Raw genomic sequence first — 24279 nt, 5'->3', positions numbered from 1 at the left:
AACAGTGGTCGTGGTCATTTATTAAAAACCCACAATTACCATTTGCCACTGCTACACAGTTAGAAAGAGATGAATAAAATAAAATAGAAAAGCCGAACCCCACACCACACTGTGCACCGTTCTCATCTGAAGCATATTAAGTGTGTTGAGTTTCAAGGCTAAAACCTCCCTGAGCTCGCAGTCTCAGGCACCCTCCCTCCCTCCGGCCGCCTTTACTGCCCCGTCTCCTTCTCTCATTCACTCTCTAATCCCGGTGCACGGTGACGGGCACGGAGCACCACAGTAGCCTTCATTAGCTGGTGGCTTTTGGGAGATGGGCCTCAGCACAGAGCTCGTCCAGGGGGCCTGCATGGACTCTAACTCAATTTTAGCAACTTTGTTTTGACAGAAGCAAAGAGTTACGAAGGGTGCTGTGAAGCCCAACACACCATGTTGTAAAAAGGCACACATACACACGCACACACACACACTCTCTCTCTCTTAGCATTACTGCTGTGAAACCCAACACTACTACTTCTACTTTAAAATTAAAATGAACTGAGGGTGTGTACAGGAGGCTGGCACTCTCCTTAAACACACATACACACACATCCAAATGTGAAAACATTTCTGGGTATAATATTTCTTAAGACCAATTATGATTTTTATTTACGATGGTTGATGAATTCATCCTAAATAAAACCATGAATACAGGAATGTACACAGGAAACACACACACACACACACCTCAGCCTGTGTAATGTTAATCATTCAGACATTTCAACAAACACCCCTGATCATTGTGAATTATATTTTAGGCACTGATTTAACCAAATGTCCCCACAGAGACAAAAAGACTTTACTTTACTTTACTTTATTTAGCAGACGCTTTTATCCAAAGCGACTTACAAGAGGAAGACACCAGCAATTCTCGTTCGATTTCTATAGAATATTGAGTTTACAAACTAAGAGCACTGATAAGGCTCAGACTTGTCAGGGAAGAGCATGCTCAGAGATTGTTAGGTGCTAGACTAAGAAAAATTATAATGTATTTATAAATTTTTGTATTGTTTGTGCAATACATTTGCAAACAAAAGACATTTTGCTGGTCCTCATAGGGGAAATGAATGTTTAAATTTTTTTTATTTGGGGACAGGGTTAGGTTTTGGCTAAAGTGATATTAATAAAATATGTATGTGTGTGTGTTTGGGGGGTAATTTTGGAGTACAGGAGAATTGTCATCTTGTGGTCTGTGTGGCGGTTTTGAGCGCTGACTCTGGGCTATTTCTTTCTGATATATGACCATTTGATCCTCAGTGTTCCTGCCATTGATCAAGCCCTGTCCGCTCATCTGATGGGCCTGGAGTAATCCAATCAGCCATGAGAAAACCAGAGGAAGAAAAGAAAAGGAAGATGCATGAACCTCTACTTTTCTTGATATTTTAAACATTTGTTAAATGCAGAGCCACTTTTGGTGAAATTTTGTGCATTCATCAGTGAGGCGAGGTCTGAAGAATACATGTCAGACGTTCTCCCCATTTTTCTGCTGTTCTGAGAAATCTCCTGTGCCTGGTTGTGCTGAAGCCATGTGCTGAATTGAACGCGGTCTGTCAGAAGTGTCACTGAAACAGATGTGAGTGCCGTGTCAGTCATATCCTGTGAGCTGTGTTTGTATTAACACCTCTGTCTGCGTAACACACACACACACACACACTGAACGCACCTACTCTCTTTGTTGGCAACGCACTCACGAAGGCCTGAGTGACAGTCACTCGTCTGACCCTCCACTGCAGGGGGTCGTGACCCATCCCATCTGGTTCTGATCCCCAATGACACAGATAGGTGCTCGACTCACATGGTCTTTCCAGTGGGACTGGGGGACCTGCAAGATTTTTTTGTTATGGAGCAAGAAAAGAACAAATCTTTCAGAATGAAAGTCTGTAAAAGTTTTGTTATGGTTTCCAAAGTTGAAATAATGTTTATGCTAATTTATTGTGTGTGCCATAAGTTTTAATGAGCATTTACAAACAAAAAAAATCTAATTGAGCACAGACATTTTAAAAAGTGAATAGAATAAGAGTTTATTTAATTTGTATTAAACAGTTTTTCAGAATGATTATTTTGAAGAAGTGGTCTGAAAAGGGCACAGTTCTTAGTCAGAACTATGAGAAGTTAAACTGTCAATTACCTTTCTGCTCAACTTTCATTTTGTTTAGGTAAAGCGAGTGACAAGCCTCCTTTTGACGTTTAGTGTTACACTGCATGGTAATGGGCAACTGTCCTCCGCTGTTCCCGGACCTGTTGAGGAACTCTTCCGTTCCTAATGGTTTCAAGTTCACATTATGCTATCTGAAGTTGTTTTGAAATGAATATGGGGAATGATCACACAGAAGTGAAAAAAGATAACAATATACAGTTACATTCGTTTTTTAGTCTGTTGACACGGCAAATATATATTTCAAAACAGTTCCCCTGTCAGTGGGATGCTGTTTCTCGCTTCAATGTGTCGCAGACATGTGGTATTAAGGTACAGCTGCTGTGAGTGGTGCTTGGGAGGAAGAGGAGGCAATGAAGAACAACCAGCAGGGGAGGAAATTGGCATTTTCCTGACATTTTCTTGTGTCACTGTCATGGTAACTGGAAGAGTAAGTAATACAGCAAAGTGGTGTGAAGTCATAAGTACATTAGAAATGAATGGAGATCTGGACTGTTCCCACCTTTTCGCAGACGTCTAGGCCGAGACAGGCCGCCACGGAAACCCGAGACCTGGTTTCTAAAGTTGGTCCCTCGCCTCCTGGGCTTGCGCCCCTTTGTCATGCCCACATTGACAAATTCTTCAACTCAGATCAGGCTGCAGTGTCACTGTCAATCACGCTCCACAAGCAGGAAGTGGCATGTTATAGTGAGGTGACACAACGCGTGAAAGCATCTCTCCATGGGTAGCCACTTCTACCCTGGTGTGATGATGTCTATAAATGTTTCAGCCCATTTCTCCATTTTACTAGTCACCTAATGCTAACACAAACAGTCCTGCCCAGTTATTTTTTTCATTATTTGCCATTTAAATAAGATAGATGTATATATTTACACCCTAGAGTAAAATGAATACTGTATTATAACTCTGTTTTAAAGAGAACCACACATTACACTATTTGCACTGCAAGCCCTTGTGTAAGTAACAATGCACACTTTTCACACTCTGTTTATACTATTAATTGTATTTGTGTATGTTTCATACCCAGGTCTACACAGACCCCGTATCAACCACATTCTGGTCTCAGCACAGGAACCTACTATTTACAGTGTTACATGAGTTTAATTCACAGATATGGATGGCTTTACAATTAAAATGCCCTCACTGCTTATGCCCGGATGCAAATAGATGCCTTTATTTGATACATTATCTGCACAGAATCTAAATTGTATTTACCATATTACCAATTAACCATAAGAAAGACACATTTCCTGATTAGTAAACATTTTCAGAGCTTCATAGCATTCAATAGATTTGAGGCAGAGGAGGATTGGGCTGGATATTAATTTTGAGCATCTCTCTTGCCTGAGGGACACAAACTCTCTCTGGCGAGGAAGATAATGAATTTACTCGGAGTCGCTGAGAGCTTTTTAATAAAAGACACATTCAGTCCCTGCTCGCTCTCTCTCAGTGGTTCGCGCTCTCTCAGTGCTGTTATTTCCTGAACAATATCTTTATTCTGGTCATTATGAAGGTGACGAGATGACGCCGTGGTTCGCGATACATTAAATAACATAAGCCAGATTACTTTCATACTTTCACTGTGTTGTTACGCTGTAGTCCTCTCTCTGCGCTTCACATGTGTGTGGAGGCAGGGAGGTGCTGACTGAGGCCGTCACCTCTTTAAAAAAAGGAATGTGTTTTTCTTATCAGCGATGAGTGACAGTTTACAAGCTCTCATGTTGTGTTCTGCGGCGGGTGTCCTCTGCGCCGCCACCGTGCCACTGCTGCTGATCTGTGTGAAGGGCCTGGTGCCCTGAAAGGCGAGATCTCCCTGCAGCAGGGCCCTGAACCTGCACCACCGACACATATAAATGGATTAGGAAATATCAGAGAGCCCAGCTCTCTCGTACACGTGTAGATTCTACGTGGAGTCCAGAGACAACACTATTCTAAATCCAATTTTTCTTTTTTCTTTTTTATTGACACAAAATGTAGCATGTTTGTTTATCCATTCATGCAGTTATATAGACAGACCTAGATTATCATCATTTATCTGTGATACAGTACATTATTTAAGGATGGAACATCTTTTTTTAAGATTTTTTTTTTAAGAAAATAAATAGTTCTGACAGATTTTCTATCGCTTCCACACTCTCCAATAAGTTGTAAAGCTAAACCGTATACACAAAATGTATACAAACTTCACTTTATAAGACCACAAGCCGTAATTTACCCACTTGCATCCTGAGTAGTTGGAAACGGCTGTGTTGTGTGTGTGTGTGTGTGTGTGTGTGTGAGAGAGAGAGCGAGACAGAGAGAGACTTGTTGTGTAAGCGTTTAAGAAGCCACCAATTAACAGCGAGCATCTTCCTGACAGCGCCAATGTATCATTTCAGTCCTCGGTTGTGACTCTAATGCAGAGCTAATGCAGCAAGCGAGCCGTGTTTTCATTATGGCTTGTCCGTGTGTTTGTGCGATTTTTTGACTTCCTAAAGCCATGATGACAAGGCCCCTCACCGTGCCAAGCCTCCACAGATGTCCAAACACAGGCTAATGCAACTAGAAGGTTCCCGAGTGTGTCCATCAAGACCACTGAGAAACGCGAGTGGCCACAGCAGTGGCGGCAGCAGCGGAGTGCAAATGGAAGCAGCGATGAGTTCACGGCGGCCCCTGGAAATGGGGAGTTTAATGTAACTTAGTGGCTTGCCAGTTTTAAACAAACGTGGCCCATCTTCATCCCCACATAATCCTGAGAGGATCATTTGTGTACCTCGTCATGCAGAGACAGCTTTGATGAATAGGCAACCTTGGACCCCAGCAAGTGGTGACCATAAAGAACAAAATGCAGTCAGTTTAAATACACACATCATCACTGATTTAACCTACAGTAGATTATGGTGGAAAATATTTCAAAAAAATATATATAACATCTTCCTTGCTCCCCATTCTCCCCCAAACTCTATGCATGGACATTAGAGCATACATGTTAATGTATGTATAGGCTATGACAGGAAATATTGGGACTGTAAATAAGTATTTAAATCATTAGAGACATACAAACTTGGAAACATGATAAAATATCCTTTTTAAACTGTTAATACATCCTCTAATGTTGAAGCAGTCAGACCTCTTCTTTCAGAAAACTGTTTCTGTTGCTGTTATGTTATGTATTATGCAATTCAAACTAATTAATGCAATTGCACAATAAGTAAAAACCATGGATTAACAATATCATAAACCTGTGCTACATCTATGATTACATGTTTTATTGTTTAAAGTTCTTAATTAAAATGCAATCATGAATACATATGTAGGTACACATATATGAAACCCATAAATGTTTACGATGACAATGACAGGATACTTTACACTGATAAAACAGCAACAGTGTATATGCCCTCATGTAACAAGACATTTTATTTCTAAATCATAAAAATCGACAGGATAAATAACATTTTTAAAAATATGTACAAATTTCATGTAATCTTTATCAGAAAAACACTACTCTCCTTCTAAGGCTCTATTTATGGGAGAAATCTGAATAAATAAATCCCATTTATGCCAGTTATGATATCTGTCCTGATGTGCAACGCTTTAATCACATTGTTAAAGCTGCGGTAGTTGCCAGTTTGCATTTATCTGTTCGTATTCCACCGACTGCTGTCTTCACATTATTTACCCTGTGTGACATGAGAATCACCCTCAGGTCCTGGATGTTCACACTGTGTGACCACCAAGCGCATTCAAATAAACTGCATGCCCCAAAAACATGGTTCAGCAACCCAAACTAAAGGCAGACGTTGTTTTGTTGGTAGAGAAGCTGGTAACATTATATATATCTACAATGAACCTTTAAAGAACACAATGGCCGTTTTTGTCCATGTACACGTAGGTGCTTGCAAGTCAAAAGAAACGTTCCAAAATCCTAGTAAATTCCAGTCCCTGTGCATTGGTGAAATATCATAGCTGTCTAGCAGCAATTCAGGAAGGATTGAGTGTTGGCCACCACAACTGTGCCAGAAATGAATTGCAGGCACAGGGGCAAAATCCCAGACGTGGAACACTGGGACTATTGTACGCTGCCTGTCTGTGGACTGTCTGCCTGTATGTGGGGGCAGAGAAAGGGAGAAGAGGAGGAACAGGAAAAGAGAACAAGGGGGGGAGATACAGAGGAGAGAGATAAAAAAATGAAGACGGAAAAGATAAATGAAAGAGTAAGGGGTAAAAAAGCTGGAGAGAGGGTGGAGGCATTTTTCCACTCTCCTTAGGATCGATGAGCCTGACAACTCCGGCACTGTAACTCCGGCAGGGCTGGGGTGTGTGGGGGTGTCTCTCAGGTGTCCAGTCGATAGCAGATGCATTAGTCTGCAGGGCTGTGCCGGTTTTGGGTTTAAACACACATTTTCTTAATACAACATGACCCCATTTCCCCCGTTCATTTATCATGTAACCTGATTATACTGGCCGTCCCCTGCCTGCCAGCGGTAAAAAAAGGACGTCAGCCCTCTCTCACGGTGCACACCAACACGCTCAGTCATGACAGCTGTTGAAATACACAACGTGATGATTTTTTATCAAGGTTTGTGTGGCTCATCTGGTCTAGAAGCTATATAGATCTGTGTTGAAGGAGGTATAGATTTCTAGATAAGGGTTTTGGTGGATTTATTGGTCAAGTGTGGCTACAGTTTCCAATTAGTGGCAGAGGATTTGGAAAAGACTCTAATTAGATAGTGGATGCAATTGGCAGCTATGTCATTCGTACACACACACAAGCACAAATCCCATGAGACGGCCCACTATAAACATTCCTTTCACAGTGTTTACCCCTAATAAATCGTCCGCCCTCGTCCTCACTGGCTAATTGGCTTATAGCGCTTGCTGTGATCGCCTGTCCCAGCCCTGTCCGCCCCACTCCCGACATTTCGTCACTCCACATGGGGCTTTCTCTGCTTCCCAGCTTCATGTGATGTCTTTTCCTTGGGAATGCCTGGTCGGCCTCAGTCACTGAACCCGTGTTTCTCTTGGACATCCGGCCTCATCATGCATGTTTGACTCATGGTTTACTATTTAAGAGATGTTCATGTAAGAGGTATTGAGGTAACTCTTAGAGTATTCTTACAGTGCCATAATAGAAATGGTACATGGGGAATGTCACTAATGTCAAATAGGTCTTTATAACCACTTTATTAATTCTGTCACTAATAAACCAATATTAAAATAGTAGTGTCCCCATAGAAGTGACAGCATTCACACGTCCTCATTCAATATAGCACATGCAAGCCTCGGTCACCTCCCTTCTTCCTCAGTTTCCCTCCATTATAAACATCTCATGATCAAGTTTGATATCAAATCAAGCGTGTAGGTTATCATCACTTTTAATCAAGACTCCTGATCTTTCAGAACACTCCTTTCCTATATTCTGTATTTTATCCATTTACCATATTTCAGATACTCTGGTTCAGTTTGTCAATAAAGTGTAAATTGTGAAGTAGTATCCTATCTAACCGAATGAATAAGTCTCAGCTGGAGTGGAGGTTTATCCAACTGCAGGCAGCAACAGCTCGGCAACAGCAAAGGGAGTCTGGACTCGGAGGAGGGTCTCTGAAGATGGAGGGTGAACCTCTCCCAGGGCTGATGGTGGTTTTATGGTGGCCGGCTGTCAGGAAGCAGGGGAAACCGGAGCGGTGGGCAGAGACCCAGAGGCAGCGGTGGCCTAGGGTTGACGTGGTTTACAGCCCTGTCGCCAGGCACTGATACCCCCTCAGCATCAGTTGGGCAGCCGCATTCATTAACATAGAGAAAAATTCATAGAGTCGAAGAACATGAAAACAGGGACGTGCAACACTCTTCACCAACATGCAGACCATTGGTAGTTAGTGAACTTACACCAACAGAGCCAACCATTTACCCAATTGCAGTTTAATCACTACTGACATCTGCTGTAAAATACACACAAAAAGGCCAGGCTCAGCTAACATTGCTATTCATTCATCTTGGATGTGTTGCACATTCTCATTCTCAAAGCAATGAAGACTTGCACACACATATGCCCCAGTTCTCTGCAAATGTTTGGAGCATGCTTCTTTTAAGGTTGTTTTTGGTGGGATGTTGTGCATTGTGGACGTTAGAATTCCTTTAGAATTCCTTAATAAATTGACAGATAATCTGCATGATTTACATGGTTCTGAGACATCAGAGGCCGTGTCCGCCGATGGTGCTGTGGACAAATTGGAGTATGAGCAAAACACAAGAATGGGTTCTCAGTGTTGCCAGATTGGGCAGTTCAGGAAATGTCCAAGCTGTCACATTTTTCTTGATTACAAAAAAGCATACTTAAACTTAATCTTTTGGGTATAAGAAAAAAATGCACATCAACAAAATGGGCTGGGTATAGATAACTAGCTTTCAATTATTTTGTGTTTCTATCTGGTTCTATCTGCTGAAGACATACTTATTCTGACATTAACAAACATGATCAAAGTACAGTGTTGATTATGGTGCTTTGAAAGTAGGCCTGTAAATGTTCTATAGACTTTACATGATGTTTTTATGTAATAACATCTTGTGCAGGGACACAAAGTTAGCAAGAGGGGCTTTGTGGTCATCAAGTTCATAGGCAGGTTTTAACATAATCAGATCTTCTTTAATTCAGTTGCCATTCATCTGAATTTCTTGGTTCAACTTTACTTGATTTACTCTCTGGTGTGACATCTTCAGAGCTTCTGACTTGTCTCATATTGTATATAGTGGATGTCAACATTGTTGTGGTTAGTTACTATGTCATCCTGTGCAAGAAAGCAAAGTCGTTGTAACTGTATTAATAGCTGACATGATGTTGTGGGAGACACAAATAAAGATATATGGTTACCTAAAGTGATACTGTGAACACTGAGGCGAATGGTCTTTCAGTACACACACATCCACAGAGCATACACACAGACAGGCATGGACACACACGGATGGTATTTCAATACACAGCCAGGCCAATATAGAGCTGTCTGTGTGGTTTCCTGTGAAAGGCAAGCAGCTGATTCCACCTTCAACTGTCACAATGGACCTGACAACTGATACCCCTTCACAAACACACACACAACCCAAAAGTAGAGCTGTCTGATTTCCACAGCATGCTCTTCTATTCCAAACCTCTGAGCGCTAAACAAGACAACTTTCTTTCCCTCAGGCAGTGATGGCCTGTCTCATTTTCCTTTCTGGTTGTGAGTTGAGAGAGCTCTCAGTTCATTTGCTGTTAAATAAAACCATTAAATCTGCTCTGCCAGTGTGGATATGGATGACAGTCAATAATATATATATTTGATCATTTATTATTAATCAAACTGATGATATGCAATTAGTAAGTCCCAAACGGGCCTTCCATTAGCATGTATTTTGCCCAAGGCTTCTGGCAAAAAATTCTCAGTATTCATTAGAGGTGTAAAAATTAATCTCATAATTGGACTTCTGCATGTTTCTGCATCGATGAGCGGACCATAATCAATTTTATCCCTGAAGCCCCCCTGCCTGTGTCCAAGATGAGCCAGGACCAACCTCAATTCCTTCCCACATACACTGTTTTACACTGCAGGGTATACAGAGTCCATAAATACACCTGACTCAACTTGACTGTTAAGCTATGTGGTGCATTTAAATAATTGACAGGCACACAGTAAGTTTTTACTGCATCATTTCCATACAGTCATAACACAATAAGCTCTTGCAATGTACAGTGGGCAGTGGTGGCCTAGCCATTAAGGAAGTGGCCCCATAATCAGAAGGTTGCCGGTTCGAATCCCGAGCCGCCAAGGTGCAATTGAAGTGCCACTGAGCAAAGCACCGTCGCCACACACTGCTCCCCGGGCGCCTGTCATGGCTGCCCTCTGCTCACTAAGGGTTATGGGTTAATAGCAGAGGACAGGTTTCATTGTGTGCACCGTGTGCTGTGTGACAATAACTTCACTTTCACACTTTACTGACAGAAACCCAGTCCGATCCAGGTGAACAAGATGAATGCATCTTGTTCACCTGGCATTTAAGTATCATCCCCCTGAAACAATCCCCCAACAGAAACTACTTTTTTAAACACAGAAGCTGAAATAATCATCTTACTCCATTTAACAGCTATTAATGACTTAATTATCTCCCATGTGTGGAGCACCTGCTTTTACTCTATTATGTCTATTTTTTATTTTCCTCCAACCATTTGTCAGCCATGTATCAGGAGGTGTTGCCCCGGCCTGGCAGCTCAGCAGAAGACAGATGTGCACGCTCCAGACAACCCTTAATGCATGTCTTGGCTCAGGTTTCACGTCACAGCTGAGTGAAAGTGGTGGCTAAGTTGCAGTGTTCACCACATGTTTGGTTTAATAGCAATAAATAGTAACTGTGTGAAGGATGAATTATGTTGCCTTGTGTAATTCTCATCTATAGCTCATCTGGCAGACAGTGGTACAAACAAAGCCATAATTATGGCTTCAAATCCCACTGGAAGTGCAACTATGCTAAAGTGACACTGTGTAGGTGGTGTCACTGATTAATATAACACATAGAATATGTTCCTACAAGAATATGACTCAGTGTACATGATGAATGTAGATATCATTGAAGCAGTATTCAGATCTTTCCAATACTAAGATGTTCATATTTTGTTTTATTGCATGTGGCAGATGGTCAGATCAGTGAAAGCTCTCTGTACCCAGACCCTGTCAATGAAACAGAAGAGATTTCACATCATTAACATGGATCAGTTGGACAAATTGACAGTATTTACAGGTTTAGCCCTACATATTTGACATTGGTCTTCACCTTGGACATGCTGATTCAGGCAGATTTAGAACATCTCTGGGTCAAGATTTTTTGTAAGACAACTGGAAAATGGTCAAGTTGAAGGTCAGCCAAACCACTTACAGTGTCAAGATCTGCTTGATGGTGACCAATCAGGACAAATGTTTCCTCTACTCTCTTCTCTATAGTTTTACTGTCTCCTTCCCTTTTTTACCTCTGTTGCTTCAATCCTGTAAACCGTTGGCCACCAACGCCGTCTGCTCAAACACCAATCTTTTTCTCTCCTTTCTCCCCCTCTTCATCCTCCCACCTTCATTCCCCCCCTCTTCCCTCCCAGCCCCTTCCCTGGCTCACTCTTGGTTGGGCAGCAAATTCCTGAAGGCTATCGGATTTCCCGTTGCCGTGGTAACCCTCGGGAAGGCAGCTCCATTAATCATTTAGAGTACGCAGTGAGTGGAGGTCAGCCTGATTGCAGCGTATAGGGTATCATCTCCGCGCCCCCGCTGGGGACCTCCTTGATTTGAATTAAAAAAGATTAAGCTGCCCGCACCCCTCCCTCCACCTTCCCTTCCCAATATATCCCCACATCGACCCCCCACCTCCACCCTCCAGCATCATCAGTTGCCCTGCAGTATCATGTGACCACGCTCAGCGGAGCCGTGCGGATTAAGAGATTCAAGCTATGTGCTTATTTTTCATGGGCCTGCTGAAACTTTAGACGTGCGCAGGTGTCTACGCCGATGAAGAGATGGAGGGAGGGCCAGCAAAAAGAGGACAAACATCATGCATGGCTGTCCTCTTCCTCCTCTTCTGACACTACTTAACTTCTCCTCTTTTTTCTTTTTTTTTTTTTGAAGTCTGTTACTTGTTGGAGTGCCTTTGAAAATGGAAATAGTAACTCACATTTATTCCTCCACTGACATTTCCCACTCTTTTAAGCCATTAAACAGTGCATTTGTTACTGAGGCTTTTATAACTTCATAGTAATATGCCATTTACGAGCATGTAGGACAACTGGTGCAGGCCAGGGGGACACTGGAGAGGAGAAGCACAGGTACGACAAACTCTGGCTGACCACAGGACTGCTTTTAGGAAGGGTGGTGAGAGAGAAAACAGGGAACACGAAAATGCCCCTTGCCAGCTCCTCATGATTTCAAAATGTTGGCCACACAGGAGTGAATTTATTGTGCCATAGGAAACGTGACACTGGCGGCCACAAATCACATTGCCCGGCATGGCATGGGCTAGACCACTGGAGTGACTCCCAAAGGTGCTCTGCAAATTTACTGACCCTCCTTCAGCACTTCAAAAGCGCTCCATAACTTAGAGCTGGACAATTTTATTGTTTCATGGGGGTTGGGTTGAGGGGGCAGCAGAGGAAGAAAAATTAAAACCTCCTTTTGTCTCCAAAAACTAAAATTCATACAGACACTGTCCCAGACTGCACACAGAAGAGCTAGCATCCCAACAGTAATGCCATCAGTGAGTAAAGCTAATGTCCCTATGTTCAACTTTTTCTTCTTTCTTTTTTTCGCCTGCTCTGGTCTAATGACAGAACAAGACGTCTGAGGAGTAACCAGTCCACTGAGAATAAAATTGGCTCCACCTTGTTAAAATTAATGATCTCAACACCTTGCTCTTCCAAGTTACAAGGCCTTTGGCTGGTTGGCGCTCTTGTTAATGTCTCCTTGAATAAGTCCTCAGTAGCACCGGCTGCAGCGGTGCTCACCAGCTGCTAGGTCAGGTTGTTGAGGACCCCGCTGGACTTTGAAGATGTGTTGGTCTAAATGGGAATATATGGACATTGATGTTTCACAAATCTGCATCAGATGTTTGTCAGGTTTGAATTGAGTTATTCATCTTATGGTATCACCTGGTGATATTGGACACAAAATCTCTGACAGATGAAACAAAACTCCTTGCTAAAATCCAAGTAGCACCCTATCTCCATCCTGAAACATATGCCTGGCATTAAATTACATGTAATGTAAGTCACTGAATCAGAACAGCCTCCTTTGAAATACATTTGTGAAATAAACAGAGCAAAGACCATCTTTGTTGAGGAAAGGCCATGTTCTCTCTAAAAGATATGCACTTACTGATACCGTATCAGATTTTAGGCTAATAGCAGGTGGCCACCCACATTATCTGTGTGACCTACAGCTTTCAGTGTGTGATCACCTTACAAACGTCCCAATTCACCCTCTGATCAGATCACTGAAGCTAGACAACAACTGATAACCCCTCCTGCTGAAGCAGATTTAACCCCTCTGTTGGATAAACACAGTGCAGTCCTCGGGAAAAGAACGCAGGACAGAACCATATGTCCCTGAGGGAGGACCATTGTATTCTGTCTTTGAGTAGAATAATCGTTTGGCTTCCAGTCTAGTAGGAGAAATTTTGAGGGATGTGGCCATGAGTGGGAAACTGAACATTATAATTGTTAAAATGTATTATGTGGCAAACTATATTTTAGCAACAAAAGGAACATATTAACATTAACACATTGCACCTCTGTGTAATGTGAAGCGAATTTATTGAATTCAGAAAAAGAGGGGAGGCCGGTCATTGTTTTATGGATGCAGTCATGTTGGATATTCTGTGTGCTTAGTTGGATCTGTACTGGGTGGCTGGAGATGTTCAGTAATCCCAGTATGAAAATAAATCCCTGCACTGGTTTCAATTTGGAATTTTTAAAAAATAAATATATTTTATTTTTGTTGCTCATTTTAAAATACTGCAGCTGTAACATTGGTTTGTACTTTTCTTCACCCTGACAGTTTCTGCATTTGCAACTTATAAGCAGAAATAGAGAGGCGGGGCTTTGAAACACCCACTCACTGTTTACAGGGTCAGCATTTACACCCACCACCAGTCTTTCAAATTGTCAGACTAATTCCCAAGGCCTGGATGTCTGGTCTTCACGGCACGCGTGACCAATTTACTCAAATTAGCTGTGTGTTTGCACACATATGGAAGCACATGCTTGTATGGCTGCTGTAGACCTGCGTGTATTCGCTGTGAGAATGAGTCCACTCATTCTCACCGAGGGCCAGAGTGTGGCCATGTCTGGCCATTTTACCAAGTGAACTTTAATCACGCGGCCGAGGAACAGCGGGCCATCTGTGCATAAGTCTACACTGCAGAACACCTTGAGTTCTCCTGCTGATAGGTTGGAAACGAAAACCAGTGCCGCAATGCTAGCCATACAGAGAGAGGGGGGAATTCTGAGAGAGAGAGCGAGAGAAAGAGAGAGAGAGAGCAGGTGAGTGGGTGTACTCGCAGAGGTTCTGGAGTCACCGTGAATCAGTCGGGACCCAGATGGAGGGAGCGGGATAAAGAGGAGGCTGAAAGCTACACCCCTTTCACTATTTATTGCAGCTATAATGTTACAGGGGTCTGCTAAAGCACTTGTGGGCAGGTAGAGCACAAAAATGTATCTTCACATGAATGGTAAAACAACAGAGGGCTGGGAGGCGGGGTAGGCTGATTGCGTCGCAGGGTATCATCACAGATTGAATCCAGACCTGGGTTTTATAGTCTCGATGGAAATCTCCTCTCTGCTTAATAATTCTATTCCTTGTCCACTTGCCAGATGACCAGCCAAGCATTTGCTCAGTGCATTACTTTTATTCTCTCCATCTTGTCTTCATAAAATACTGGTTCTTGGAGGAAGCCCTGCTTCTGCGCTGAGATGGAGGATTTGGAAAATGGCATCTTTTTGTGGATTCCTTTTATTATAGGAAGGCTTCATTTTTCCTATCCATCAGGGGCACGGATGGATGACCTTCCCATTTACCTGGGCTAGGGACCGACACCAAGAAAACACTGCCACCTGCATACCCAGTGGCTGGATTAGGCAACCATATAGACCATTAATGAAACAAATTAACAAAGTTATTAATACATTGTGAAAAAAGAGATATGTTTAAGAAATGTAAAATATATTATAAAAAATGGTTGTTGTTATTGATGTGAAGAATTAGTTACCTGCTTTCAAGTAGGTGTGACCTAGATTGTTACTCAGAACTGCAGTTTAGTGTACTTTAATTTCTTAATTAAATTCATTAATGGAAAAAAAAATCAAATCCTAAAAGTTCAAATCATAGTTTTTAAATCATATCCATATTGTGGTTAAAGTGAAGTGTGTAGAAGGGTGTTTGCACAACTCACTGGATCCAAGAACACACAGCATATGATGGGCTGCAAATTGAGTTGCTGTGCTTTTATAAATCGAACCTGACTGGCCCATAAACAGCTCCTCCCTTCACCGGCAGTTCGACCACAGGTCACGTTCCTCTCGCCAATCAGAGGGGACTGATCCGACTCTGTGTTCCGCGAAAGAACACAAACGGTGAAATTCATACTTCAACAACGTCAGCTCTCCTCCACCATCCTGTCACTCACTCTAGGGTCATGGGGGTTCAGTTTCTGCCGAGTTTCTATTCTGATTTTTTGTAAGAAGGCCATGTGAGAAGAAGACTCATGTTGTTTCCTGCTCTGCTGTCCTCTTGACCTATTGGTGTCCCTTTCTTTGGCCGCTGTGCTCTCTGCAGGTTCGATACGTCCTCTTCACCTGCCACACATTCACACTGCCAGGCCTGGGTCGATCTGAAACGTTTTCTTCTTCACACTTCCTTTGCCCTTCTATCAGCAGCCAAGGAGAGTTCCGGCACTGCTGGCAGGAATGAATTATGAAAATAAACCAGCTCTTGTCTTTCATAAATGCGGTGTTGAGTGTAGTGGCTGCAAACAGAAAAGGTGAAATACAGGTAAATGCAGCAGCACATTAAATTAGCATTGACTCTGGCTTGTATGTCCTCCTTAAAAGCGTTTGCTGACTGAGTCGACATCTTCCCAACCTGCACATCGCAGGATGAATTTATTAAATTACTTCAAACGACTCCATAACAAGAAAAGTTGGCAAATATGCTGAGATGCACAAGATAAGCTTTCAGGGTTCATGTTTTGGCTATTAAGTTGAATTCAAGGAGACCATTTTTGCAACCAATTTTGCTTAACGCAGCCAATAACATTTACCCTTCATTCACTTCCCATCTTTTATCTAATAGACACAGCCACTCAAAGCAGGAGCAACCTTAATGCTGTCATGATTAGACATTTTGTTCACCCCATGGTAGATCTGAACATTTTGCTTGCATTATTTTGATGAACATTCTCCTCGTTGTTTACTATGCTGAAAAAAAAAAATTAGTAAACTTTTTTTATTTTAAAGTTATTTTAAAAAAAATTTTTTTTATAAATGTATCTGATTTCAAAGTCCAAAATGTGTTATATTATACACTCTGAAATCATTTTTCCTTCCTTCTCTTTCATGTTTCGGTATAGAATTTGTTATATAAAACCTAAATTACATTTGCCGTATTAGTGAGCATTTACAGGCTTTCAAAATAGGCCAGAGAATGGAAACAACAGTCTGGACCTCACCAATGCCCATGACTCCCCTTAACCACTCCAGCCCTTGGAAAGAAAAGAGCGTTAATGAGTTTGCCAAAACATCAGACTCCAATGTTGTGCTAGCTTTTCTGCTCCATCAGGGAATATAAAGTTTAAGAGCCTTTTGCTATCACTGACCCAGGGAGAGGAGGCCTTTGCAGGAGATGTGGTCCTCTAATTATGTGAGCTGCCAGTGTGCGCTGAGCACGGCAGTCTTGGGACCGCACAATGACACCTTTGGAAGTATAGTTACTGGAGGACAGGGCCTCTAATTTATGTCAGCACTATCGCGGGGCTAAATTTATTGACGGTAAGGCAATACTGTGAGATCTGCTTAAAAAGCCCCAAGGCCTCATATTATGCAACTTGTCTGTCTTTCACACTAACGTAAACTGTAACTGTAGATTTTCAGCTGACATGAAGGACATATGGTTTCTAAAGAAACCATTAGAAGGACACTCAGGCCTCAAACAGCAAAGCCCACATAACCTCCTCCCCCAAACCCCCACTATATCCCAATCTCAATACAATTACTGTACAGCTAATGTTAGAATTTATGAGCTCTGTACAGGACAAAGACAAGTGTTTGAGGTATTTAGACCTTTCCATGACGATGGTGAGGTGGAAGATTTTTTTCAAAGGATCAGAAAGAAAAAAAATTGGAACAAAATTTGAAGAAAGGGTTCATACACAGAACACAGTGCATGGAATCCAACTGATATGTTTTTATATGGGGTCTGTGTTCTGTCCGGCTGGCTGGGGGTTCCTCCCTGCACCGGGCATATAAAACTGAAAGTGAGGGCTGATCCTATCTGGACCTCAGCGACCTTCACAAGATGCACAGAAATGAGCAGTCATTAAGCAGGAATTTGTAGTAACCCCCTCTAATTTTGCCCTTGTACTTCATGGCTGCGGAGGAAAGACACTTCCAACTTTTATTGGCCATTAGAGGCTCTGGGTTAAAGCGCTGCAGTTTGTTTGGCTAAGTGGGGCAATTTTTGTCTTGAAGTATCTCATGTCACTTCCTCTTCAGGACAGGGCAACAGATACAAGCCTGACCCTGTGACACCCTGTCCCACCTCGCCAGGGTTTGTGAGTGATCTTTCATCTGGTATTCAGGTCTAGTCATTCCACTGGTCCAACAAGATATGAAATTTGCTGTGGTCTGTGAGTTTGTATTTCTGATTTACAGCTTTCTTAGCAGCCTGGTATTTTATTCTTTTGATTAAATGTTATGCTCACATTGTTACATGGATATCAATAAACTTACTGTCTTAGTACCAGGAATTAATTGATAAAAAATTGTAATAATATTATTATTATGTCTGCCCTGCCCCTTTGTTCTGATTCGGAATAAGTGTTTATTGAAACTGAGAGAGATTATTATCATTATTATCATTATACATATTGTTGTTGTTGTTGGGGTGGTGTTACTGTTAATAAAGCTACATTTTATATAAACAAAGGTCATTTATAATGCGTCGCTTTTTTAGACCTAAAAACCACTTCTTCTCACATGTCCCTCTCTGAATATCTTCTCGTCCTGCTCAGTCTCTGGATCAGACTTCAGACCAGCTGGACGGTCACTTGTCTGGACTGTGTTAAAGTAGGGTGCCTGACTTTCTGCTTTTATTGATAATTTTACATTACTTGATGTAAATATGGCCATGGTGGCTGTTCCCCCTTGGTGTGGGACATGACCGGATCACAACCGAAAACCCTGACCTCCACACAACGCTCCCTCAGGTGGCAGAGAGGCTGGAGTCTGCAGAAAGCCACCATAAATATCCCAGCCTTCGACAAAAGCTTGCTGCATATTTTCAGTTGATTGTCGGTCATAACTCGGTGCAAGGTGATAAATAATTCTTCCTTGGATGGACCACAACCCCCAGAGCCTGCTGTCTCCACCACAGTCTGCGTGGAAGCGGTCGAGAAGTGGTCGGCTATCTGCGGGGTGTTATGGGCTCAGACGAGTAGGATGCATTTTATCATTCTTCAAAGACTCGACCCACCCCCTTCTCCACACACCCCTCCAGTGACCACTGACGCTTACACTGTACCAGCTGTACACACACACACACACACACACACACACACAAAAGTATGATCACTTGTGGGATCAAGCGTTTCATCTGCCTTGAACTGGATGTGTAAATACCCATGTAATGTCTGAGGGCTTTTCTACTGTCTGTGCTACTGTTTCTGCTGCTACTGCTGCTTCATTTTACCTCTCAGTGAACAGGACCGGTAAAGAAATTGATTTTCATGCTTAATGCTTATGTGAAGCACCACTCTCTATTCTAAACCCATATTTTAATCAGAAAATATTGCTGAGGTGATATAGAGGGCTTTATTTTATTATTTATTTATTTACTCCTGTGCTCAAGAAACCATTGGAGCGAGGTGAAGAACAAGCTTTTTTCTCAGGTCGCTGCAAACACGGGTCGCTTCCACTTGGCCATAAACATGCTCCCCACCCAAGGACACAGTTGTGAGCAGCACCTTCCCAAATCTGGGTTGTAAAGATGATTATATGTCCCCCCACAAAAAGAGTCATTCCATTTGAAACTAGAAACCTGCTGGCAGCATGTACCTGTGTGTGTCAGTGGTGGGAGTGTTGTGGAGTCAGAATGGGGAAATGCTGATAACCCTCAGCAGCCGGGGTGTCACGCATCGCTACAATGGAATGGACACATGGAGCAATTTATAAACTGTATCCGCACGGGTGTGTGGGTGGCCCGGGTTGAGGGTATTATTGCAATTTGTATGGAATTGATGGTAATCCTTGTCTCCCTGCCAACATTCAGGAGGACACGCCATCCCTTATTCCCTGCAAACACTGCATCTTCTCTCTTTGTCCACACCAAAGGCAGTGATCTCTCACATGCTGTGCAGCATGCATGTGTTAAAATTCACAAATGTAATTTGTAAGATATACTGAGTTTAAATTATTTCATGTGAAATTATTCCAGTGCATAAATCTAAATGAATCAAATGCCGCAACATTCAGGGAGAATGCTGCATTACAAAAAGTAAATGTATGGGAAATATTGGCTGTGTAAAGGCCTGTCTGCATGGCTGCTTTATTTTGTCTACAGGAGCAGCCTGACCAGACATCAAGCCTGCCGCCATCTCTCAGCCACCTCGGTGTTGATAGAAACCAACCCTGACCAGGAGAAGTGAGAAACGAGAGACACTTCTGAGGTGAGTTATGCGAACACATGTTGCTGTACTTCGGTGCAGGCGGAACACAACTGAATGGAATTCACCAAAATCTGCCATTTTCAAGCAGTCAAATGCCCTGTCAGCAGTCTCTTCAGAAACTCTCACCCCTGTATTATTATACTCACGCGATTGTACAATATATCATGAAGAAGTGCTTTTTCTTATTTCTGTGACAGTTGAAAGGTTTTATTGTTTCGTTTTTTATATTGAGTGCAGAGAAGAGCATCTTGTGCAGCTAACTGAAAAGAACTGGAGTGTCCAGCTTCCTGTTGGAGAAGCGTGTCACAGAGCAACTTTTATTCATATTAAACACGATCGAGTAACAGGATCCCGCATATTAAAAACAAATATGTGCACAGCACAAACACAGAATGTTCTGTGTCGCTCCAGGGGAAACAGTGCAGTTGCTGTGATCGTGTGCATTCTGTCGTTACTCTTATTATGAGTGAATATTGCAGATGGGCTGTCCTGAATTAAGACTCAGACTAATTATTTATATCAGCACTGTTGTCCAAGAAATTAAATGAATCATTTATATTCAGGGAATGCAATACACCCTGAATTCATTATATTGGATTTAAAATTCAAACGTGAGAATATCCAGGAATGCAGAGATCCCCACGAGCCTCTTTATTTAATTAGACGCTCCCTGATTATGAGGATTTTTTTTCCCAGTAAGGCTCAGCTGAGCCCATGCGAACTGACTTTATCTAGCAGCTATTTACAACCCATGTGGCAGCTGACACCGTGTGAACTTCTTGTTTCAAGTCAACCACAAAATTCCGTAAAAATCTGGCTACAGGAGTGGCTACAAATTCAGCTGTGGGTACGCTGATCGTTTTTAATCACTATAATAAAACCTTTCCTGGCATATAGAGGGCCAACCATGTCAGAACATGGACATGGCGTCTCACCAGCCTGCTAATGTCTCTGAGGAACCAGACAGGTTGGATTGGGGATGAAGGTGCCATGTGAAGGTTGTGGGGATGAAGGTGCGCAGTCCCTGTTCTATCCACCTCAGCTCCTCAGGGCTGGCTATTCTGCTCCTGTGAGATAATTTTGTTGGTCCCAACCAGGAATATTGTCACAGAGAATATAAAGATAATGTAACATATTTAATTAAACAATATACACTCGCATGTAGGTGTGTAATTATTCATTCTGTTATTTGACGTAGGTATAGGATGTCACTTCAGCTAATTTAACCTGCTCTGTTTGCTCACTGAACACACACATAGTGAGATGAAATCAGACCAAACATTAGAAATGAAATCGGAGTAAATAATCCAGTTGAGAGAGAGCAACAGCATTCACATGCTGAAAACTGTCTGAAATAATTCTGCTAGGACAGGTGCAGGTGCAGTAAAAACCCACAAAATAACCTCCAAATGAAAGTGAAGTGATGCCCACACTTACTGATCCACACAAGCACCAAATGGTTTAATTTCTCTTTTTTTTATTTAATAATAAGGTTTAGGTATTTATTTAGTTTGACCTACAATGTAAAAGAGGCATTACTTTAAATTGGTATTTGATGTGTTTTATCTCCACAAGTCCACAAGACTTCTTTTATTACTAATTCTCATTAATAGTATAGACCCACTCCTAATATCCATGTTCTGAGTATTTCTCAGTTGAGATCTCGTCCAGTATAATCTAGTCTGTCGTTGTCATAGCAATATTGCTAAATTATGTTTTTGCTTGTCTTTCCATCTCTGTTGTAGTTATACATTCTCCATATTCGGATTTTTCTTCACCAGTGCTGTGAGAGACAGATTCAGCCAAGAAATGTTCAAAACAACGTTCACCACTTAGCTGAATGTAACTCTACCGAAAGTCTTCTGCTTGCCCGGTCACCTCACCGTGACACATACATCCAGGGTCTCTGGGAACAGTAAAGGTTAGTACCTGTGACTGTCCCACACTCTTGGCTGTGTAAATGTCAGAATGAGGATGATGTGTCTCAATGAGGGTTGTAAATATTGGCTGTTGTATTTGGAGATGCTTATTTGAACTAAATTATTTTAGAAGTGAAAGTGAAGTGATTGAAAGTGAAGAAATGTGTCCTCTGCATTTAACCTATCACGCTTAGTGAGCAGTGGGCAGCCATGAAAGGTGCCGGAGAGCAGTGTGTGGAGATGGTGCTTTGCTCAGTTGCACTTCAGTGGCACCATGGTGGCTAGGGATTCTATCCAGAACCCTTCCAATTACGGGGTCCGCTTCCTTACCCGCAAGGCCACCAGTGCATGAAGTGCATTCCCCCATTTTACAAAGGCATGGAGTATGATCACTCATTGCCCCTTACAAGTGCCCAAACAATTAGTTTCCTAACAATGTTTCAATTTGTGAAATAATACTTTAAAACATAAAAACATAAATCATGTTGCTTATATTTCATTGGAGCTGAATACTTTGGGGCAGTGGTGGCCTAATGGTTAAGAATCTTCATTAATCTTAATGCTTAATCTTCATTAAGCAATAAACCCCTCGTGATCACGCTTTTACCCCTCGGTAAACTGGCAACATGTCACTCCAGACTCCTAGTTGCATGTGTGAAAGTGAAAGGGATTGTGATACACTGCAGTTCAGCACACGGTGCACACAACGAAATGTGTCCTCTGCATTTAATCATCATCTTTAGTGAGCAGTGGGCAGCCAGTGTGTGGGGACGGTGCTTTGCTCAGTGGCAACCTTCTGATTACTGGTCCGTTTCATTACCCGCAAGGCCACCACTGCCCCTATGTGTGTGTGTGTGTGTGTGTGTGGACCTGCAATTTCAGGACGACTCAGCCAATCAGATTGCAGATTGAGCTGCTCTAGGTTTCCTCATGTACCTGCACCCAACTCTCCCTGCAGGAACTACTGCGTGTGTATTTCTCGTTGTCAAACCCTTTCTGTGTGTCTTCATTAAAATTATTTAAAGTTCTGCAGAGTCTTTCTGCCTGTTCGATCCGCAGGGTCTGGCTTTAATCCTGAACATGACATGGCTGCAGGAATGAAGGGACTGTCTCTCCTGCTCCTCCCCTGAAAAGCACATCTTGCAATAATCATCCCAATTAGTGGGGGTCGCGGCTGCAGCCTCTCGGGTTCGCCGGGGGAGGCTGTGAAAATAGGGGGCGGCTATTAGAGGCAACGCGATCCCCATTCATCAGGACGGTAATAACCGGCGCATCGCGCGGACCGAGCGCGCATGTCCGGAGCGGAGACGCTCTGATCACGATGGGGTTTACAAACAGTGTCAGCGCGAGCCGGCCTCCGTGATTGGGCCCGTCGGGGAGGTCACCGGGTCCTCCTGTCTCCGCCACATGACCTTGCAGCACGCGGCGTCAAGTGATAAGAGAAGGTTCACTCTGATTATTCATATCATAAATACCCATTGACCCGGTACTGGAGATGATAACCATCCGCAGCTACTTGTAAAACTATAATTAAATCTGGAAAGAAGGTCATTTGGCAACGTTTAGGAATAATATAGTTTATTATGACTGTTGGCCAGTAATGCGATTTCTTTTATTATCGAACAATATGGGCTGCTAGAAATTTCAATCACACTACCGCTATCTTTCTGCATGTTATTCAATAAATGATTACATCGACTGTTTTACCTGATCTCGACTCTTCCATTCATTAAGAAATGTTGTTAATAAATCGTATATAATTATATAGATTATTATTATTATTATTAGCGTTCATTGTGTTACATTTCACCAGCAGCACTGACTTGATTTATTTTATATTACAATAATGTAATATTATTCAGTCAGATGTGCTTCAGGCAAAACTCAATTCCGTTTAAATTCATTTCGAGTTCATCCTTCTAATTGCATTTTTTTTTAAAGGTGAGAAAATGAATTAAAATGTTCAGAAAATTGTCATTGAAACTCGTCTACACGACGTGCTACAATTTGCACACATCTTATTTATATCGCCTTTATTATATAAAAATTTAATTGGTCATTGTTCTACGACATAAGAAATATTTAATCATAGGCACCATAGATGATACAAGCAGAACTTTTGCAGACAAATTCTGTATAATGAAGGTGAAGTTTATAATCTCATCTGTCAATGATAATCCAGGCATCATTTCGAGGTGTGCAATAAATTAATCGGTTTTTGGATTGCTATAATTTTGATTAATATAATTTTGAATGCCATATGAATCATTATGACTGCTCTCTCTCTCTCTCGCTCTCTCTGATGACTAAATTAAAGTCTGTCCATGTCAAGATGTCGTTACCGTGCCGCAGCCCACTTTAATCCTCCAACATAAAATCCAACAAACCAACAAGCCATTTTACCGGGATACAGCGCGGCGGAACTTCCCTCGTTCGGTCCGAACCTCCGGGCATCAGCCAGCGACTCAGCCTGTCCGCAACCCCCTGTCCCACCCACCCGGTGACACCGGACCCTCCACATGCGACTTCAATAATGCGCGCAGCCGTCCCGCCACGCGCGCGGCTCGATGGAAATCTGCGAATTATTTTATTACCGTCCAGCTTCCGCCTCGGGCACAATACCGTCCTGGTATCCCCGGAAACCTTTATTACAATTAAAGCAACATGAAAATCGCTGCACAGTAGCTAATTAACATGACATACATATGTATAATATACATTAAAGGATAATGTAATATATATATA

The 24279-nt window shown here is 42.3% G+C and overlaps 1 long non-coding RNA gene across 2 annotated transcripts; it reads right to left on the bottom strand.

Annotated features, from left to right (window-relative positions):
• Window positions 1–14096: 14096 nt before the first annotated feature.
• Window positions 14097–24044, bottom strand: LOC114796219 (uncharacterized). 2 transcript variants are annotated; one of them, XR_003750634.1, is made up of 3 exons: window positions 23938–24044; window positions 15128–15700; window positions 14097–14789 (listed from the first exon to the last, which is right to left on the bottom strand). It is a non-coding gene; the product is annotated as an uncharacterized LOC114796219 (long non-coding RNA). The 2 variants fall into 2 exon arrangements; XR_003750633.1 differs by having other exon boundaries at window positions 14097–15282; window positions 15362–15700.
• Window positions 24045–24279: the final 235 nt, after the last annotated feature.

The sequence above is a fragment of the Denticeps clupeoides genome, chromosome 8 (assembly GCF_900700375.1).
Source record: "Denticeps clupeoides chromosome 8, fDenClu1.1, whole genome shotgun sequence".
Classification (NCBI taxonomy): domain Eukaryota; kingdom Metazoa; phylum Chordata; class Actinopteri; order Clupeiformes; family Denticipitidae; genus Denticeps; species Denticeps clupeoides.
Note: the sequence above shows the minus strand (reverse complement) of the source record. Positions and strands in the feature narration are given on the sequence as shown.